This window comes from Cynocephalus volans, chromosome 4, assembly GCF_027409185.1.
Source record: "Cynocephalus volans isolate mCynVol1 chromosome 4, mCynVol1.pri, whole genome shotgun sequence".
Lineage (NCBI taxonomy): Eukaryota > Metazoa > Chordata > Mammalia > Dermoptera > Cynocephalidae > Cynocephalus > Cynocephalus volans.
In genome coordinates this window covers 147,034,252-147,053,417 of record NC_084463.1, presented here as the reverse complement: position 1 = coordinate 147,053,417, position 19,166 = coordinate 147,034,252, and the positions used below count along the sequence as shown (strand labels likewise).

Sequence of the window (19,166 nt, the reverse complement as noted above, 5' to 3'; positions counted from 1 at the left end):
AAATTTACCAATAACATCAATGCAATTCCAATAAAAATCTCAACAGCTTTGTTTTAATATCAAAAGCAAATTAAGAGTTATGGTAAGAAACAATAGCTGAATTACTAAAAACAAAAATAACAAACATATAATGATTTCTTAAGAAAGATGTAGAAGTCCTAACCATACATATAAAAGACTGAGAGATTTGACTACATTACGAATGTCCTATTCTTAAAATATACTGTAAAGGTATCATAATCCAAACAGCATGATACTGGCATAAAAGCAAACATAGACCAATGAACAGAATAGAGAGCCCATTAAGTAATTCACTCAAACAGTCAACGGATTCTTGACAAAGGTGCCAAAGGTGCACGCAATGGGGAAAGAACAGTGTCTTCAACAAATACTGTTGGGACAACTGGATATCTACATGCAGGAGAATAAAATTAGATCTCACACCATATATAAAAATAAACTCAAAATAGATTAAATACTTTAATGTGACACCTGAAACTGTAAAACTATTAGAAGAAAACTTGGGGGGAAATCTCTATGACATCAGTCATGGCAATAAACTTTTTGTAAATGGAACCAACAGCACAGTTAATAAGAAACAAAAACTGACTGATGGGAGTACAGCGAACTAAAAAGATTTTGCTTTACTAAGGAAACAATCAACAGAATGAAACACAATCTAGAGAATGTAAGAAAATATTTGCAAACCATACATCTCACAAGGGGCTAATATGCAAAATAAATAAGGAGCTCAACAACTAGGTAGTAAAAAAACAAATAACCTGATCAAAAAATAAGCAAAAGATATGAATAGATTTTTTTCTGAAGAATACATACTAATGGCCAATAGGTGTATGAAAATAATCAAAATCACTAATCATCAAAGAGATGCAAATTAAAACCACAATTAGATATCACTTCATACTTGTTAGAATGGCTATTATTCAAAAGATGAATGATAACAAATGTTGCTGAAGATGTGGAGAAGAGAGAACCCTTGACACTGCTGGTGGAATATAAATTACTACAGCCATTATACAAAACTGTATGGAAGTTCCTCAAAAAATTAAAAATAGTACTAACATATGAACCAGCAAATCCCACTACTGGGTATATAGCCACAGGAAATGAAATTAGTGTTGAAGAGATATATGAACTCTTATGGTGACTGCAGCATTATTCACAATAGCCAAGAAAATAGAATCAACCTAAGGGTCCATCATTCGATGAGTGGAAAAGGAAAATGTGGTGTATATACACAACGGAATGCTATTCAGGCATAAATAAGGAAATTTGTCATTTATGAAAACAAGTATGATCCTGGAGGACATCATATTAAGTAAATTAAGCTAGACACAGGAAGACAAATACTATATGACGTCCCTTATACATGAATGTTAAAAAGTTGAACTCATAGAAGTAGAGAGTATAATGGTGGTAACCAGGGTCTCTGGGTGGGAGGTATTGGGAAGATGTTGGCCAAAGGACAAAAAATTTCAGTTATCCAAGTAGAATAATTTCAAGAGATCTATTGTATATATGGTGACTATGGTGACTGCAGTTAATAACTATGTTTTGTATTCTTGAAAGTTCCTAAGAGAGTAGATTTTTAACTATTCTCACCACAAACAAGTCTGAGATAATGCCTATGTTAGTTAATTTAATTTAGCCATTCCACAATATATAGATATTTCAAAACAATATGTCATACATGATGAATATTTGCAATTTTTGTCAATTAAAAAAGAAATGAATAAGATTTTTAAAATTTAAATATACAATAAAAAAGGAAGGTGATATTTATCAAATGAAATAAGTGTGAAAAAGGAAAACCACATACTGAGAAAAGACTTTGCAATACATAAAATCAATAAAAAATTAGTACACATGATTCCTAAAGAACCTCAACAAACTAATCATAATGGAAAAAACAACCAGTAGAAAAACTGATAAAAGAGATATACATTTCATAAAATATTGAAAAAAAAAGAATATTGAATAAACATATGAGTATATGCTCAATTTTGTTAGCAATAAAAATTGCAAATGAAAACCACAGTGAAGTCACCGTCTTAAACATATTACATTAGCAAAAATATCAAACATCTCATATTACCAGCTATTGGTAAGTATATACTATAATGGAACTGTTATGCACTGCTGGCAAATTACAATACAGCATTGGGAGGAAATGCACTCATCTGTAAAGGTGAACAGGTAAACATCTTACTTAATGCAAAAGAATTTCTCTCAGGATGTTCACAGCAGCATTATGTGCAATATGAAACACTAGGAACAACCCAAATGGCCACTGATTGAATGAGAAAACAAACTGTGGTGTATTGCCATATGGAATAATATACAGCAGGGGAACTGATGTGATGAAAGTGACAAGCACCATCATGATTACAGCACAGAAATTTACCAGTGTAAATAAAAGTAAAATTCAGAGAACTATGCACTATACAATTTTGAGAAAGGGAAGCAATAAGAAAAACTAAACAATATATTTTAAAGATATACACATATGTAGTTAACCTGTTTTTAACTATGATTAACAAAAAGTTTAGCACTGGGATTACCTCTGGAGAGAAAAAAAGGAATGCTACAACAAATATTTTAAATGGGAAAGTTCTAAAACATTTTTTCAGTTAAAAAAATAAACTCAAAGTGCATGCATGATGGCAATACAGTGAAAGCAATACGATCTTTTTGCTGGTTTGTGATGTTTAAAGACAACTGCAAACTGAGAAAAACTTGTTTTTTTTACATAAAATAAAATTGAAAAAATTTTGTTTATACCACAACAATTCATTTCTACGTCTGTAAGTCAAGTATTTAAGTTGAATACAACTTTCAGGGAACACAATATCTAACCAAAATTGTACATTTCTTTACCCAACAGAAAGACAAAATAAGCTTTACCTATTCTTTGATGAAATAGCAAAAATGTACATGAAAACTGATGAGTAAAATAATAAAAATATGCTTATAACTTGTACTAGTATGATGCTCAAATCCAAAAATACGTATCTTTCCTTCCACCGAAAATTAGAATCTGTTTGTATCATCAACCACAAAATTGTTCACTCATAGTGTCCTTAACTAAACACATTATCATGTGTCATCCAGATATCCTGAACTGAAAATGCATAGACATTAACCTTATGAACGGAAGTGATCTTAAGACAAAATGCATAATGAATCTGTACAAAGCTTCTGTGCTGGTACAATGATGAACACTACAGCTTAAAAACACTATTTAGGTCTCAGAAATGTGTTATATGGATTAATCAAATTGCTTTCTCCTGAATTTGTGTGATAGAAAATTTTCAGAAGTAGCTTGTTTTTTTTTTTTTTTTTTTTTTTTTGGAAAAGAATAAACCACTTTCTTCTAAGTCCCATTTAAATATACATCAAGAAAAATAAAGTTATGAGGTGAGCTTAATTTTATTTTTAATTGTAGTAGGACAAATACCTGTGCCTTTTACTTATCCTCCAGAATTTCTCTATTTGATTGATCCTTATCTTAAATGATAATTTATTCTCCTTTTTTAATAGCTGTGTATAAATAAAGACACAAATCCCTAGAGAATTCATTGAATCACTAAGTCATCCATTGTTTGAATTTACTGCCTCTTTGTTGTTTTAGAACTTGTACCTAACATGCTCAGTGAGGGTCACATTCTTTATGTGTCCATACGACACTTTCTACACCAGAGTTTTTCCATAGCATTTTTCATCTCTGAATTTCTCAGGGTGTATATTAAAGGATTCAACAGGGGAGTGATTACCGTATAAACCACAGTCATGGATTTATCAATGGGAAAGGTGGAGACAGGTCTAACATACATGAAAATACAAGGAACAAAAAAGAGGACAACCACTGTGAGGTGAGAGCTGCAGGTGGACAGGGCTTTGCATCTCCCTTCCGGACTGTAAGTGCGAAGGGAGCTTATGATGACCCCATAGGAGATTAGGAGAAGGATAAAGATGACCAGACAGATTGCTCCACCATTGGCCACCACAGTGAGGCCAATAACAGAGGTGTCAGTGCATGCAATTTCCAATAATGGGTACATGTCACAGATAAAGTGGTCAATGACATTGGGGCCACAGAAGGGAAGATTGTATACAGAGGCAAGTTGAACCGTGGAGTGAACTAAACCTCCAATCCAGGACACCACCAACAGCAGGATGCACACCTGTCGACTCATGATGGTCAAGTAGTGCAGTGGCTTACAGATGGCCACATAGCGATCATAGGCCATCACCAGCAGAAGGAAAACCTCAGCACCCCCAAATAAGTGTTCTATGAAGAGCTGGCCCATGCAAGCTGGGAAGGAAATAGTCTTTTTATCACTGAGTAAATCTGTAATCAATTTGGGTGAAATGGCAGTGGAATAAACAGCATCCATGAGTGACAGACAGGCAAGGAAAAAGTACATTGGGGAGCCCAAGGAGGGACTGGCAATAACCGTCACCACAATGAGCAGGTTGCCCACCATCGTCCCAACATATATGAGTAAGAACAGGACAAATAATGCTCTTTGCACCTCATGATTCTGCGAGAGGCCCATCAGGAATAATTCTGTGACATTGTTACTCTGTCCCATTTGTTCTTCTATAAGGCTGGTATCAGAGATGAGAGCTCAGGAGAATAGGACCTGTAATGAAACTGACAACAGAACTATGAGCACCTCCATTATATCATGAAGCTTATCTTCATTGTTGTATCTTCTACAGTGCTTTACACACAATAAACATTTAGTAAATATCTATTGACCTCCTTTCCAAAGAACCCAATAAGCCTTCCCGTGACAACTCTATTTCTCGTCAGATAATTTTGGCTGGGCCTACTGGTATAATATTCTATCTGTAAGTCTTAAGGGATGTTCTAAAGAGAAGAGTATTCAAAGGCCACACATTGAATAACTCCTGATTTAAAATATATGGCTCTTTGGCTCTGTAGTCAGCAATTACACACAAGGAAAATATTACTGTCCTCAAGAAACTTACTCTCTGGTTATAGTAAAACACTAAGTAAATAAGTGGGCACAGAGTTAGTACTTTGAGTTTGTAATAATTGTGGTGAGTAACTTTACAATATGATCTGGGTAGCACCAAAAATAATAGCTCTTCTGATATATCACACTCATTACTATGGCATTCCACTATTATATGTCTCAAAAGATGTTCAGTCTATATAAATTGCTCATTAAATTTCAAGGGACTGGACTGTGAACTTATCTAATAACTACAAAATTATTTAGCACATTGCTCCTGATAGCAATTAGTTGGCTGAACTCTCTGATTCACAGCTTTTTAATGATCTATAATTCTCTCCATTTTATCTTTGACTATAGCACAATGTATAGCTAAGGCTAGGTCTCACAGACCCATTGAGCCCATTCACAAACCCCTCACATGCGGGTCCACAAGCTAGGTAACAGGAAAAGGTCCTTGGAGCCATGGTTGAAGAAAGAATAATCTTTATTTCTAGATGCAAGCTCTGCCAACCAGCAGTTCAGAGGTACTGCCTCACACACTCTGAAGAACACAGAAGAATAGCAACAAGCTAAAAATACACAAGTGTACATGTGTACTAACACCAACCCCACACAACTTGTTTACAAAGAATGTGCTGCACCACCCCCAACCAGACCTGAGGCAAGGGGGCCTGACTAAACTACTCTATTTTCCTCACACACAATTCTTAGCTCACTTATATACACTGTCTTGATTTTCAGCAAATAATTTTGAACTGAACTGAATTAACTCCTGACTGTCACCACCTTCTGCTTTATTTTCTAGAATTTTTTTCAAAACTCTTTCGGTGAGATAAGTAATAAAGGAGGAGGAAATAGACACTAAAAAGAGAGGTAGAAGACAGTGGGGCATGGTTTTATTTATAATGCTATTTAGGTAATGACAGTGCTCAAAAATAAAACTTCAGTTTCCAGATTGCAAAAAAACATATTCAAGGAAAATTTACAAGCTCAATGTAAAAAGGCATGGTTTCAGTCACTTTATAAATATAACTACAAGTCTGTCTCATTTTGATAACTGGAAAATAAAGGGATTGAAGTAGATAATCTCAGAATCCTTTCCTGCTAAACTATCTATGATACTATTAGTGCAGACCTACCTTATTCTATTGTGCTAACATTTCCTCTTTCATTTTTCATGCTTTTATGCTTAGATAATGATTTCCAAGCTTGTCACTGTTATTGAAAAACACTAGCCAGTGGTAAATGAAATTAGATCATTTCAGTGAGCAAATTTAACTAAATTTTCAAATTCACTGTGGAGCTACTTAAAAATCGAAGACGTCCTTGGAGAAAGAGCAGAACACAGTGGTGAATACTGTGACCTCTGGAGCCACACTGCCTCTGTTGCAATCCCAGCTTCACCACTTGCTAGGTGACTTTGGGCAAATTAATAAACCTGTATGTGCCTCAGTTTCACCATTTTTAGATTTGAGCTACAAATACTGCTTACCTCTAAGTGCTGCTGTTTTATTATGACAAAGAAAAGTGCCTAGCACACTGCCAGACACCGGGTAAAGGCTCAATATGAAATAAATAATAATGGTAGCTATTATCAGTGTTCTTTAATATTCACTATGAACATTACATCACAACAAGTCATCTGGATCTTTGTCAACATGATAAGAATTTTAGACATAGTCCAGGCTACAAGTAAATATACCTACAATTCACAAACCCCTTTTGGGGCACATGGTAAAATTATGTTTTAGGAATTATCTATTTTACCATATATGAGTGGTAATATTTACCTATGACGAAATGTATTTTGATGAGTATCAAGCAGAACAATAGGAAAAAAGTTGAATCCGCATCACAGAAGAAACTAAATAGTAGAAAATAAAAGAAAAAAAGAATCAAATCAGGCAACAGAAAAATTACATTTATAAATGAATATCCACAAGTAATAAGAATATTAACGTAAAAATTCAAAGAGGCTAGAATTCTTTACAAAATCTTCTCCATAAGTGTTTCCTTTTGTGAGAAAGGACTGGAAGCATAACCTCCTGAGGGTCTGTGCGGTAGACACTTAGGAGTCTTCCTGGGGACCCATAATAAATAAATACAGAGCACATCCCAGTAAAGAATTTTTTTTTAATTTTTAAAAATTATTTCTGAAAGGTTCTAGATTTGATGGTTAAGTACAAACTCAAATAACAGAGAATAATGGGACAAGAACAGATACAAACCTAACTTTCTGATTATTCACTACTGAGTAAAATTACAGAATTACTAAACCTCAAATGTAGATGGCGTTTTGGCAGCCAGAGAAGACGTTTACAGAAGAGTTGGAGCTTTCTTTAGAAGCCAGCTGTAATGAGCATTCTGCATGTCTCATCCACACTGCTGCCTCCAGTTGAGTCAAGAGTTCTGCCATTGCTGAAGCTATAGACTGATAAAGGTGACCAGTTGAAGAACATAGGCATATAGACTAATCTATGTCTATTTCTTTTTTTAACACCTTACTTTCTACAAGGTTTGGTGCCCTTAATCCCCTTAATGATCAGTAGTGTACTTCACTAAATAAATATTTTATTGGAAAGTTTAATTATTTATTTCTACAAAATAAGGTATGCAAACTAGCATCTATATTGTATCATCAAATATTTGATATCTATAAAAACTAAAAAGCAGTATTACTAGTCTTTCAACTTAAACCATAAATGACACTTTTCTAGGAAAAAACATACTTTCTTAAGAATGCAGCTTTTTTTAAAGATAAAATTCCTTTACACTATAACACACCTGGTATGAAATGCAATTTTAAATTCTCTAATTCAAGCTTTGCGCAGTGGCAGTATCGTAGCCAATGAGGTTTATCTGAGGCGCGATTATTGCTAATTGAAATTCTCTAATTCAAATACATCTAAAGTAGTCACACATCTTTATTAACATGTCATGTTAAATGTAATATACCATAAACTAAGATTATAAATCCTTTAGTTTATTTCTTATACCTGTAACATACCGCATGTTCCTCCTGTTATTTGGAAAAATGGAAAATAAGCATCTATTAGGTTATATACTAAAACCAAAAATAGTTTGTATGTTCTGATTATTTTCTGTGTTGTACTACCTTAGTTTTCCAAACTCAGATTCCCCCAATAAAAGCATATGACATTTAAGACAGCTATATTTCACTATATTAAAGGACTTTTTAATGAGTATTTTTTTTCAGCTGTTTCAAAACTCACATCTTGGGTCTTGTACTTCATCCAGAAAACCAATGCTTCTTTCACTGAAGGTAACTGTAAATATGTCACGTATCCACCTGTGATCACAGAACATACAATAAAGTATGAGTTGTCAGTGGATCTAGAAATAGTTCCAAGTGGCTACATTTCCATATTTTCACACAGGCTTCCCATCATCTCCGTCTTTCAGAGGAGTGTAAAAAAATCAAAAGCAAATGCCTATAATATAAAAAACATTTAGATATAATGTAAGGTACTTGAATATTATCACCTGCTAAACAGTTTGTTCACAGAAAAACAAAGATGCTATGTGTGCATGTCTATGTAAATTCAGACCTAATTAGTAAAAATTAACCTAGCCAAATCCATTATTTGGTGGCACATAAACAAACTGAAAATTTTTAAATACTGAAATTATGTACTTGGATTTTTCTCTTTTCAGTCCATATGGTGAAACAATCAAAAAGTATTTTACTTTGAGAATTTAGGAAAACATTTATGTCCCTAGTTATTAAGCTCCCCACCTGACAAGTCGAATGCCGGAATTTAACTTCATTGAAAAGACGGTGACAGTTTTCCCACGTGTAGAAGCAGAACTTTCCAGTCTCTTAGTCATTCAAACAGCATGTCCCTAAGACCACTCCTTTCCTTATTAAAAGCATGTTCCTATTTCCCTCAGTCTCCACACAGGAAATTAAAACTTTCCACCAATTTCTACAAGCAATGATGGATATAACAAGAAAACCACACACCTAGAGGACTAGATACTAATTGAAGACATACATTAGCTGGGACAGAAATTTGAGTTTTCAGAAATCTTTTAGGCCATTATACCTGGAACATAAGTCTTCCATTTATAGGTACAGACACAATCTATGACCTTTTGCATCATCCCTATTTTAAATGAAAGAGACTGTATGGTCATTATAGATTAGTTTATTAGAATATTTGGAACAAATTCAAATGAACTAATCTCTCCTGAACTGTTTTCTGCCCTAGAACAATCCCTAGAGGAAAATACTTAGGTCTTGCCAAAAAAGAGTAGATAAATGCCAAGTAATATGAAAAGACTGTAACATGAAAGGCAAAATTCTAAAGTAAATTAAATAACAAAATATGATTTTCACATTATAAAATATTTATGTAAGGCAAATAATATTTAAGCTAGAATGACAGTGGAAGCAGCCTGTAGTTCATTTTCCTAACCACACCTCTAGCAAAGGAGGCTTTACTCTGGCTATTAGACAGTCTCTGCCCAAGAAACCCTGAGGCTCAAAAGCAACATGGGAACCTGGGAGAATTTTGAAGTTGCCATTCTAATTCTTGGAAAGTTAGGTAATCATAGTTCTGCACTTTTCATTGGAGTGGAGGCTTTCAATCAAGACCTGAGTCTGGGACAGATGTAACCATAATGATCTTTAGTCCATTAATTCAATCTCTTAATTCCAATCCAATATCAATTGAAGAACAGTTTCTACAAGAAAGAAATTGTTATTTTCCAAAGAATGAATAGTGTCCGAGGGCTTCCACTGCTATTTCCTTAACTTGGCTTGCCATTAGCTCTACAGAATATCATGATGTCATTGGCATATTATGAGCTAAATACTGAATCTTCCATGTCATAAGGGCCTTAGGTAAAGAGTCACATAAATAATTATCTGAACCAGCTAAAGATCTCTATTGTGTAATGGGCTCAACTAAGAATATTTCATTCAACAACTATAGAATATACGTTCTTCTCATCCACATGGAACATTCTCCAGGATAGATCTATAGTAGGTCACAAACCAAGTCTCAATAAATTTTTAAAAATTAAAATCATTTCAAATATCTTTTCAGAAAAGAACAGATTAAAGCTAGAAATTAATAACAAGTGAAACTCAAGACATTATACAAATCAATGGCCATTAAACAACAGACAAATGAACAACTGTGGGTCCAAGAAGAAATTAAACAGGAAATCAAAAATTTTCTAGAAAACAACAAAAATAAAGGCACATCATAACAAAACCTGTGGGATATTGCAAAGCAGTACTGAAAAAGAAGTTCATTGAAATTAATGATTATATCAAAAAATAGAAGGATTTCAAATAATCAACCAAATGCTACACCTCAAGAACTAGGAAAACTAGAACAATCCAATCCAAAGTTAATAGATGGAAAGAAATAATAAAAATAAGATCAAAATTAAATGATATAGAGACCCCCAAAATGATACAATAGATCAATGAAACAAAAATATGGGGGTTTTTTGAGGAGAAGATTTTTTAAAAAGGTGAGCCAGTAGCTAAATTAACAAAAATAAAGTAGACAGAACACCCAAATAGCAAAAATCAGAAATGAAAAGGGAGACATTACAGCCAATATCACAGAAATACAAAGAATCATTACAGACTATTACAAACAACCATATGCCAGCAAATTTGAAAACCTGGAGAAAATGGACACATACAAACTACAAGACTGAACCAAGAAGACATAAAAAACCTGAACAGACCAATAACAAGCAATGAAATTGAAACAGTAACCATCAGTTTCCCAACAATGAAAAGCCCAGAATCAGATGGCTTTACTGCTGAATTCTGTCAAACACTTAAAGAGGAATTAATACCATTCTCTTCAAACTAATCCAAAGAATTGAAACAGAGGACACTCTCCCAAACTCATTTTATGAGGTCAGCATCACCTTGATACTAAAACCAGACAAAAATACAATCAAAAAAGTAAACTACAGACCAATATCTCTAATGAATATAGACACAAAAATCCTCAACAAAATACTAGCAATCAGAATACAGCAACACATAAAAAAAATTACACACCATGATCAAGTGGAATTCATTCCAGGGAGACAAGGATGGTTCAACATATGTAAGTTAATAAATGATACACCACAACAGCAAAATCGAGGACAAAAGCAATAAGATTATCTCAACAGATTCAGAAAAAGCATTCAAAAAAATTCAACATCTTATTCATGATAATGGCTCTCAGAAAATTATGTATAGAAGGAAGTACCTCAGCACAATAAAGGCCATATAATATAACAAACCCATCACCAATATCATCCTGAATAGGAAAAAAATCAGAAAGCCTTTCCCTTAGGAACAGGAACAAGTCAAGGATACCCACTCTCACCACTCCTATTTAACAAACTGCTGGAAGTACTAGCCAGAGCAATCAGGCAAGAGGAAGAAATAAAGGGCATCCAGACTGGAAAAGATGAAACCAAACTGCCCATTTCTGCAAAGGACATGATCCTATATATAGAAAAACCTGAAGACTCTACCAAAATATTCTTAGAGCTAATTAATAATTTCAGTAATGTTGCAGGATGTGAAATCAACATCCTAAAATCAGTTGTTTGTATTCTCCAATAATGAACTAACAGAAAGAGAAGTCAAGAAAGTAAGCTCAATTACAATAGTCACCAGAAAAATAAAATATCTAGGAATCAATTTAATCAAGGAGGTATATGATCACTACAATGAGAACTACAAATCACTACCAAAAGAAATTAAAGAGGACACAGAAAGATGGTAAAACATGCCATGCTTTTGGATTGGAATAGTTAACATTGTGAAAATATCCATACTACCCAAAGCAATCTACAGATTCAATGCAAATCCCATCAAAATACCAATGATATTCTTCACAGAAATAGAAAAAAAACAATTCTAACATTCATATGGAATAACAAAAGACCCCAAATAGACAAGCATTCTGAGCAAAAAAAAAAAAAAAAAAAGAGCCAGAGGCACAACACTCCCTGACTTCAAATTACATTACACAGCTATAGTAATCAAAAAAGCATGGTACTGGCATAAAAATAGACATATGGGCCAATGGAACAGAACAGAGAACACAGAAATCAACCCAGGTACTTACATACTATTGATCTTTGACAAAGGCAACAGGAACATACCTTGGGAAAAAGACTGCCTCTTCAATAAATGGTGCTGGGAAAACGGGATATCCATATGTGGAAGAATGAAACTAGACCCATACCTCTCACCATATACCAAAATCAACTCCAAATGGATCAAAGACTTAAATATAAGACCTGAAACTATAAAACTACTGAAGGAAAACATAGGGGAAACACTTCAGGAAGTAGAACTGGGCAAAGACTTTATGAATAAGACCCCAAAAGCACAGCAACAAAAGAAAAAATAAATAACTGGGATTATATCAAACTAAAAAGCTTCTGCACAGCAAAGGAAACAATCAAGAGAGTGAAAAGATAATGCACAAAATGAGAGAAAATATTTGCAAACTATGCAACTGGCAAGGGATTAATAAAGAGAATATACAAGGAACTCAAACAAGCACACAATAAAAAAAAACCAATTAAAAACAGGCAAAGGAGCTGAATAGACATTTTTCAAAGGAAGAAATACAAATGGCCAACAGGTGCATGAAAAAATGCTCAACATCACTAATAATCAGGAAAATGCAAATCAAAACCACATTGAGATATCATTTCACTGGCTAAAATCAAAAAGACTGAGAACAAATGCTGACAAGGATACAGAGAAAGGGGAACATTTCTACACTGTTGGTGGGTCTTTGAATTAGTACAGCCACTATGGAAAACAGTATAGAGGTTTCTCATACAACTACAGATAGATCTACCTTACAATCCAGCGATCCCACATCTGGGTATATACCCAAAGGAATGGAAATCATCATGTTGAAGGAATATCTGCACTTCCGTGTTTATTGCAGCTCTATTTACAATAGCCAAGACTTGGAGTCATCCTAAATGTCCACTGATAGATGACAGGAAAAAGAAAATGTGGTATACATACTCAATAAAATACTACTGTGCCATTAAAAGGAGTGAAATTCTGACCTTTGCAGCAACATGGATGAACTTAGAGAAAACTATGTTAAGTGAAATAGGCCAGGCACAGAAAGAAAAATACCACATTTCCTCACTCATAAGTGGGAGCTAAAAGAAAGGAAGGAAGGTAGGGAGAGAGAAAGAGAGAAGGAGAGAAGGAGAGGAGAGAAAGGAAAAAATCACAATAATACATTAACTTTCAATAAAGAAGGAGAGAACAGAACTGTGGTTATTAGTGGTGGGAAAGGGAGAGGAAGAGGGAAGTTGGTGAGAGACTAGTTAAGAGTCACAAAGATTGATTACATTTCATAAACATGAGTATACTAATTATCCTGGTTTGATCACCTCATGTTGTACACATGTATTGATATTCTATTCTGTACCCCACAAATATATATAATCATTTATCTCTCAGTAAAAAACTGTCAAAAGAAAAAATGAAAATAGATATTCAAACAAACAAACAAAAGCCCAAGCCTTTGTCAACTGAATGTAGATGGTCTGGCCGAGAGCTAGTTTTGCTCTCAACAGTCTCAGGTTGACATCTGCTGCAGAAGACACTGCCAGAAAGGCTCTTGAACTGAGACTTCCTTGCAAGAAAGACGTCAACCTTTCCCAGGAGACTAGACGTCCAACCAAACTCACCGACCTCTCTGTGCATTGACGAGTTTGTTAACTCAGACTGTTGCATTCTATCTGCCTCGATACCCTCACTTAATTGTATTGCTATTAGTACTTCCAATAATAAGTGAATTCAGTGCTGCATAGCTTGAGCCTGTGTGCTTGCAGCTCCGACTACCGAGGGAACAGGTTATGACCAACGGAATTGCCCCCTAGGGGAACTCTATAGTAGCCCGTGGCTGATATTAATGATCCTTGCATTAATAAAAGTCTAACATTGTGGAAAGACACAAACGTGTTTGACCTTGGTTGCTTGTAACCTCCATTTGCTCATGACACAGTATATTCAACATTATACAATGTAACCATTTTTTGTGGCCCTTTACCAGTTTCTTGCTAACCTCTCCTCCCCCTCACCCTTTCCCACCTCTGGTAACCTCAGTTCTGTTCTCTCCTTTTGAAAGTTCAACATATTACTGTGATTATTCTTTCTTTCTTTCTTTCTTTCTTTCTTTCTTTCTTTCTCTCTCTCTCTCTCTCTCTCTCTCTCTCTCTCTCTCTCTCTCTCTCTCTCTCTCTCTCTCTCTCTCTCTCTTTCATTCTTTCTTTCATTTGATTCTTCTTTATACTTGCTCAAATCTGCTATTGGGCCCCTTAGTGAATTTTTTTTATTTCATATATTGTACTTTCTCCTCTGTATTTTTTGCTCTTTTTTATAATTTGTATCATTTCATTACTATAAATCATCTACTGTTTGAGTCATTATTCTATAGTCCTTTCCTTTAGCTCTTCTACCCATGGTTACCTTTAGTTCTTTGAATATGTTTAAAATAACTAATTTAAAGTATTTATCTAGTATGTCCAATGTCTGGGACACCATTTGTACTGACTTATTTTTTCCCATGTATGGGCCATACTGTCTTGCTTCTTGACATGTCTCTTACATTTTGATAAAGAACAGAAATTTAAATAATATGATGTGGTAATGCTGGGAATTATATTCAACCTACCACCACCACCCAAGACTGGTTGTAGATCCTGTTTTTCATTGTTGTTACTTGTTCTTTTATTGACTTTCCTGAACTAATTTTTCTAGTCTGCATCATTTGTAATGCGTGCTCCTGGAGTCTTTGCTCAGCTAGCTCAGTCATCAGCTAATTTTTGGATAAGAATTTCCTTAACTGCCTGGACCCAATAAGTTTCCCAGTCTTTTTTAGGGCTTTTGTGTGTTTGTTGAGGCATGCTTTCAAACTTCCAGCAAACAATTTATACTTCTACCTCCTCCTTTTTCTCACTGTGAAGAACCTAGAGGATAGTCAGGAGTAAAAAGTAGGAGCCTTCTTAGGTTATTTCTGTGTACTCACAGAAGCCTGGACATGTACATGGCTTTCTTGATCCCCAGAGACATGTTGGAGCTTTCCAATTCCCTTTATGGGTACCTTATTCCACAGATTTTCCTTTTAAGATTTTTGTGCAGCTTCATATTTGTCTTCTGTATTCTTATCTCAGGCAGGTGTAATATTAAACAATTGCTGCTGATTTTTTTTTTTAAATGCCCCATGGAAAAGGATCTCCCTGAATGAGCTCTGATTCACATTAAATAAAGACAGTCTCTGTTGGTAGGGGTTATAGAATGAAAGATGGGCCAAATAATGACAATTCTCTGAGATGGAGAATTTGGGGAACCTCCAAACCCGTTCTGCCACCTCTAGTGGATGTCAGACTGCTGGTTTCTATGGCTACTATATTTGCTAGACTACTGTGATGCAGGTGACGGTGTTAGATAATACAGTTAAAATGCCACAAAACTCACTTTTGTTAATAAAATTCAGCTCTTTTTTCTTAAATAAACAGTCTTTGGATTGTTGATAGCCTTTGGTTAATTTGAACAGATCTGCAAAATTTGGTTTTGACAGTTTCTGCCAGTGTTCTCATTGCTTTTATGAAAAAATGAATTTTCAGAGGCTCTTACTTCACCATTTGGAACTGCTTCTCTTGATCTCTTATATTTTGGAATCAACATATAATGTATTTGGACATGTGCCACTGTTTATTGGATTACCTATAAAGTGGTCACTTTTGATGAACTCAAAGTAAGAGAAGACTCTACAGAAGTTCCTGGGTATACTATATTCTTTCCTGACAAGTGGGTCTTATAACCATGCAGGATTGTGCTGGGATATTTTTGTGGCAGAAAGTGGTATAATATGGACATCTGGCAAGCCCCAGTAGGAGATTCACAGTGCAGATCCCTAGAATGTTTAATGACCCCATATACTCTTCTATTGACAAATAATCTCTCTTTGGCAAACCAATCCAAGACTTGCTAAGAGGACTTGATAAAATCTAAGTTCAACCATTGAATTCCAAGAGACTATGAGAACCAAAATATCCATTGTAAAAAAGGTATTATATATATATAGAGAGAGAGGGGGAGAGAGAGAGGAGAGAGAGAGATAGTATTCATCCATTTCTGTGGCTTAGAACAAAATACTTGGAAATGGGTAATTTGTAAGAAAACAAAATTTATTGCTTACAGTTTTGGAGGCTGGAAATCCAGAGGGAACACATCTGGTAAAGGCTTTACTGGTGGCAACAATGGTGCAGAGTTCTCACATGGCAGAATGGCAGAGCAGAGAGATAAAGACTCCAAAATGCTCACCTTTTACAGCCCACAGAATCACGCCTGTGACAACCATTATTAATCCATTCACTATGGCATGGTCCTCACAATCTAATCACCTCTTCAAAACCTCACCTTCAATTATTGTAATAGGATTTCCCACCCTCTTTACAGTCACAGTAGGGATGAAGTTTCTAATACATGAAACTTGGGAGACACAATTCAATCCATATCAAGAACTGAGTTCCACTTTTTGAATAGAAATGTTTTACATAAGTCTATGAACATGCAGGTACAGAACATGGAAGTAATTGGAACATCGGGCTCAAATTCTCATATTAACTGCTCCTTTTGTTTCATACCTTCCTCTCATTTATGCCTAGGGCCTCATGAGGAGTAATCTAAGGGAATTAACAGATTTCTATAAAGGTGAAAACATGACTTCTTTGGATGAGTTTACATGGTATGCTGGCTTCCAGCAGAACATTATTACATCACAGTCCCACAAGGGTAGTCTTAGAAGGGAGAAGTGAAGGAAATAGCCCCAGTGGACATTATTTCAGGAGTTACAGCTGGATGTGAATTTTTCAAAGAAGAGATGGCCTGATATATAGATATACCTCATTTATGGCTTGGCCAGATGGTCAGAAACTTGAAAAAAAGAAGATTTAAAGTTTCATGACAAAAAGGTATGGAAGATAAGTCAGTGAATACACTTCTCACAGCAGGCACTATCCATGAAGCTACTGATGTTCCACATATGTGCCCACCAGACATTAATGAAAAGACTTCTCTGATAATCAAGTTGACAAGATGACCCATCTTTCAAGTTCATCCAAGTCTTCAGTGTTTATTAAATGGATCCATGTACAAACTTGCTCTATTAACAGTTGAATATTGGGCTCAGTAACATGGATTTGTTCTCACCAAGGCTGCTCTGGCAACTTCGGCCACATAATGATAACCTAATATCAGTGAAGGCCTTTGCAGACAACCCAATTAAGCACCAGTCACCAGGGACCAGTCAGATATCTGATATCAGACTTATTATGTTAGACCCAATCAAACAGAGAAAAAGGCAATGATTTGTTCAAAGGAATAGACATATTCTGTTTATAGCACTACTGTACATGAATTCATAAAATCCCTTTTGTTCCTTACCATGAAATCCAACCCAACATTGCCTCTAACCAAGAACCCTATATTGCACTAAAGCAATGTCTCGTGGTCAAAACTCCACTGATCTCACAACTTTCTCCATTATCCAGAAGCATCTGACATGATAAAACGATGGCTGCTAAAAGGTCACAGTGCTACCTGGGAGACAAGAGACAATGCGGAACAACACTGGTCTCCCACCATACAGGATTTAATATAGTCTTAAGCCATGAGCTGTACCTAAATCAAGATCATCTCTCCTGTAGTCAGAGTCGACAAGTCCGTGAACCTAATGCAGAGGTCAGAGTGGCCCCTGTCACTATTACACAGAATACACAAATTAAGCCAGTTGGGGTATTTTTTATTCATGCCCTTGGAAGTTTAGAATGCTTAAAAGCCCTAGTGCCCAAAGAATGAACATTTCTACCAATGAACACAGTCATTGTTCTTTTATATTTTAAATGGAAACTGTCCCATAATTACATTTGGCTCCCTACACTGATGAAACAGGAAGAAAGAGATCACTGCCCTGAGCTAAGTAAATGATCCTAATTAACACAGGGGAATTGGGTTACAGCACACAAAGGAAGGCATGGTAAACTATGTCTGAATCCTCCTCTTACCCCTATATCCAGTAGAGGACTGTAGGGCTGGATCACAGACCATTCTGCTCCGTCCTGTGCAGGTCCTGAGTCGGGTAAGCAAAAAAAAAAAAGAGTAGCCACCTGCAAAGGGGACATGCTTAATTCTTCAGACATGAGTTCTGCTGACCAGCGGTTCAGAGCTGCTGCCTTCCATACCAAAGTACACAATAGTGGCAACGAGCCATAGGGGTACACGGGCACACATGGGCACTAACCCTGCTCTTACGTAACTTGTTTACAACGGATGTGCTGAATCATACCCAGCCAGATGCGAGGCTAGAGGGCCCGACCAAACCAACTCCACTTTCCTCACAACGACAACGAGAAATTAAGGCAAACTAACAAAACAGAACCACTATAAATTTGAATTCTATGGTAATGAAAGTTTATATAACCCAACTTGGTAAAATACTCCAACCTTTTGAGGAACTAGCAGAAAGTAAAAGCAATAGCTTCCTTGTAGCTGGAACCACCCTCTTCCAGTAATTCACTACAATGAAGACAAAGGGGAAAAGGAGAGGTGCCTGGTACATGTTCTTTAAACCTTTTAGAAAACATGAAATTGTTGCTTTGGCCACATACATTCGAATCTACAAGAAAGGTAATATTATTGTAAACATCAAGGGAATGGGTACTGTTCAAAAAGGAATGCCCCACAAATGTTACCCTGGTAACTGAAAGAGTCTACAATGCTACCAGCATGCTGTCGGCATTGTTGTAAACAAGGGCAAGATTCTTGCCAAGAGAATTAACATGCGTATTGAGCATATAAGCACTCTAAGAGCTGAGAGAGCTTCCTGAAATGTGTGAAGGAAAAAGAAGGAAGCAAAAGAGAAAGGAACCTGAGTTCAACTGAAGTGCCAGCCTGCTCCCCGCAGAGAAGGACACTTTGTGAGAACTAATAGCAAAGAGCCTGAGCTGTTGGAACCTATTCCATATGAATTCATGGCATAATGGGTGAAAAAAATATAAAATAAGAGACCAAGACCTTTGCACTGTAAAAAAAGAAAAAGAAAATAAAAGAAAGTGGAA

General features: G+C 35.5%; 2 pseudogenes; one reads left to right on the top strand and one right to left on the bottom strand.

Moving 5' to 3' along the window:
* Positions 1–3,689: 3,689 nt before the first annotated feature.
* Positions 3,690–5,473, bottom strand: LOC134374897 (olfactory receptor 4A5-like; annotated as a pseudogene).
* Positions 5,474–7,828: 2,355 nt separating this feature from the next.
* Positions 7,829–7,960, top strand: LOC134377388 (U4 spliceosomal RNA; annotated as a pseudogene).
* The last annotated feature ends 11,206 nt before the right edge of the window (positions 7,961–19,166 follow it).